The following is a 3892-nucleotide window of genomic DNA, read 5'->3' on the forward strand; positions in this document are numbered from 1 at the left end:
TCATTGCAATGAAATGAAATACGATGATGAGTGTAAAGCTGATGTTCTCCCATGTAAACCTCACAATAAAAACTTAAAAAAAAAAACAAAAAAACTTAGCTGTAACCCTAAAAACAAAACCAACACTTCCTCCTAGTCCTACCCTAACTCTTACCCCTACCACTAACCCTAGTCCTAACCATAACCCTAACAATAAACAAAGTCCTAGGTCTAGCCATAGTTCTAACCCTAACCCTCACTCCTGACTCCTAGCCAATCCTCCCCACAAAAAAAAATTTTTAAGTGAATGAAAATCCTCACAACTGGGCCAATAAATAACATCATCATAAATGGAAAAGATTAAAAAAGACTAAAGTTGTCAAAACCCTCATTTTGCTTCTATCAACAATCAACACTTATGGAAGCAGCAGTCAATAAATCAAGGTTTATTGCATTGTACAAATCTGCTGCAAAAGACCTCTTTAAAGTGTTCAAGAGCAAAAATGTCAGTTGGAGAACTAAAGTGCCTGGTCCAAGCCATGATATTTTCAATAGCCTCATATGCATGTGAAAGTTGGACAAAAATTAAAGAAGACCAGAGAAGAATTGGTAATTCAAATTCCCATTTGAATTATGGTGTTGACAAAGAATATTGAAGGTACGTGGACTGCCAGTAGAATGAAGAGATCTGTTTTGGAAGAGGTGCAGCCAGAGTACACTTTGGAGGTGAAGATGGCAAGACTTCATCTTTAATACTCTGGACATGCTGTTAGGAGGGACTAGTCCCTGAAAAAGGACATCATCCTTGATAAAGTGGAGGGTCAATGAAAAAGAGGAATATACCTAACAAGATGGATTGAAACAGTGGCAGTAACAATAGGTTCAAACATAACAACAATTGTGAGAATGGTGCAGGACCAAGCTGTGTTTTGTTCTGTTGTGCATGGGATCATTATGAGTTAGAAACTACTCCAGGACACCTAACAATAACAGCAGCATGGAAATTTAAGTTGCTTATCTCTTTGACCCAGCAACTCCATGTTTAAAGATTTGTCCTATAGATGTACTCACATGTATGCAAGATATCTAAAAACAAAGATATATTGAAGCAAAGACTTCTGGCAAGATGGAGGACTAGGCAAATGCACTACATGGACCCTCTGTAACAAAGATATGAGAGACAGAACAGACAGATGAAAATATTGGCACCCTGAACTTCAGAAGAAAGATTAGAGAAGTTAATGGAGTGCTTACTGAGAGGAGAGGCCAAGAAGGAATGGCAAGAGAGGGAGATCGATTGGTGAATGGCAGGCCAGACGTGGCTCAACCATCTTATGAGCAGCTCTGGCAGCAGAAGAAGGTCTGGCAGAACAGATTCACATGGGCAACAGAAAATGCATGATTTCTTCTTTATTCCCAAGCTCCACTGATGACCAGAAGTGTGGCTTACCCTTATCCACCCCCAGCTCAGACCCTGCTGTCTGAGAGTTCAGAGCCACATGGTTGGGAGCCACACCAGTGTGAGGTGGGGGCTAGCTGCACCACGTTTCTGTGCCACCTTGGTGCTTGGATTCAGGTGGGCTCAGCTCCAGACCTATAAATTCTGCAGAGCCAACAGACCAGCATTTAACCAGTCACACTGCCCCCAGCTTCCTTGTTGTCCTATTGGACACTGAAACCAGCTCCATCAATATCCCCCATAAACTACTTCCAGATTCAGTGCCCTGCACATAGATAACACTGAGGCCAATAGGAACTCCACCTAGGGCCAGAAACTCTGCTGTCACATCCTTTCCACAAGAACCTTGTTAGCTGCTTGAATTTCAGAAGTCCCCCAGAGATTTCTCTCCTCTGGGTCCAACAACTGCACTGTTTTGTTTTTGTTTTTACAAACATGACAACCCCACAATGCCTCAGAAACATGTAAAGAAATAAGAAAGAATGGCTCAAACAAATGACCAAGATGCAGAGCCAGAAGACATTTTGGGGAAAGAAAAGGTAATGGAACTCACTGAAAAAGAATTCAAAAGAATGATAATTAGGTACCTTCAAAGGATCAATAGAAAGATTGAGGAAAGCAAGGGGAACACAATAAACAACTTTAGAAGAATTCAGGAAAACACTACAAGAACAAACAGACAAAATAAATGCAAATTTTGAAACAATACTAAAACTGTAATTAGAAATCCAAAAGATTAATACTAAGACCTCATAAAAGAACAATAAAAGAACAAAAAAAAAGGGCAACAAAGTAGGTGTGAAGCAATGGAAGCCAGAATTAGTGAGCGTGAAGAGAAATCTCTCAATATTAATATGCTAGAACACAGAAAAACGAATGAAAAATCTGGGTTATGTGGGACACCATAAAAGGAACAACTTATGGGTGATCAGAATTTCAGAACAGGAAGGGGCAAGCACAGAAAATTTTCAAAGACTTGTTGGAAGAAAACTTTTCTAACATCATAAAAGACGAGAAGATAAGCATACAAGAAGCTGAACAAACCCCAAACAAGATAGATCCCAAAAGACATATCATAATCAAATTTTCCAAAATCAAAGACAAAGAAAGAATACTGACAGCAGCTCAGAAAAAAATTATCTACAAAGGAGAACCAAGAAGACTAAACTGATTTCTCAGCAGAAACCATGCAGGCAAGAGGGCAAGGGAATGACATATACAAAACACTGAAAGCAAACAATTGCCAACCAAGAATCATATACCAAGCAAATCTGTCCCTAAAATATGATGGCAAAATTAGGATATTTCCTGATAAACAGAAATTAATGGAATTTGTAATGACCAGACCAGCTTTACAAAAAATGCTAAAGTGTGAGAGTCAATGACAGCAGACAACAACCTGAGATTACCATACATGACAACACCACCCAGAACTCAATCCAGATATGTTGTTCTTGTTAAGTGCTATTGAGTCAGTTCTGACTCATAGCAAACCTCTATAGGGTGTCCAAGGAGTGGCTGGTGAGTTTGAACTGCCAACCTTGTGGTTCAAACTGACTTTGTGGTACAGTGTTTTATCCCACAGTGCCACACCAGGACTCTAATCCAGATATAGATGTGTTTAAAGTAAAATACACCTACAAAATTGAAAACAGGAAACCAGAGATATCAATCAAAAAATAAGGAAACAGTTATATCAGAGATATAAATACTCTTTTTCTTATAGGTTTGAGTAAGAGAAGTTCTAAAAAGATACCAAGAAGATGACATGCTTCAGTCATGGATGTTAACAGAGTTCATTGTAATTTTAAAAGCCTATGCATAAAATGTGTCATCTCATAAGCAGGATAGGGGGAATCTCATTACCATTAAAGAAGAGCCAAAACCAGAACCACATCCAGATCACCAGAGATGAGAAATCCCCACTTGAAGGGACGAGCTGACGAGCCTGGAATGGTGAGAACAAAAGATACGTCTCGAATGGAAGACCTACAGGAAAAACACAACACAACAGAGAGAGATGGACTGCTACTACAGGAACAAACGGGTCACTCCCCTAGGAGACATTGGGCAGTCGGTCGGGTCCCACCAACGTAAGCCTCCACCCCAAAAACTGAGACTCGGTGGAAATGCACGCTCAGATTGGTAAACACACACATCACCATTGGGGAGAAATGGGATAAAGGCAGCAATGAAGCAGCGAGCTAAGCTTCACAATATTCAGAGGGCTTCTGTGGACCCGGTTGGGGACCTGGTTGGCAAGCAGTGTGAGGAGACCTGAGGACTCCTGGGCCCAGAGTCAGTGATGTGTCCACGGAGGACTCAAGTGGAGAATGGAGCTGCCAGCTGATGGGAAGAGAGGGCATGTGCACAAGAACACCCACACTTGCAGATGACACCCACGTGACCGGAACTGGATCAGAGCTCAACCAGGAGAAGAAAGAAGGGTGTGTG

This window comes from Chrysochloris asiatica, unplaced genomic scaffold (assembly GCF_000296735.1).
Source record: "Chrysochloris asiatica unplaced genomic scaffold, ChrAsi1.0 scaffold00062, whole genome shotgun sequence".
Classification (NCBI taxonomy): Eukaryota; Metazoa; Chordata; class Mammalia; order Afrosoricida; family Chrysochloridae; genus Chrysochloris; species Chrysochloris asiatica.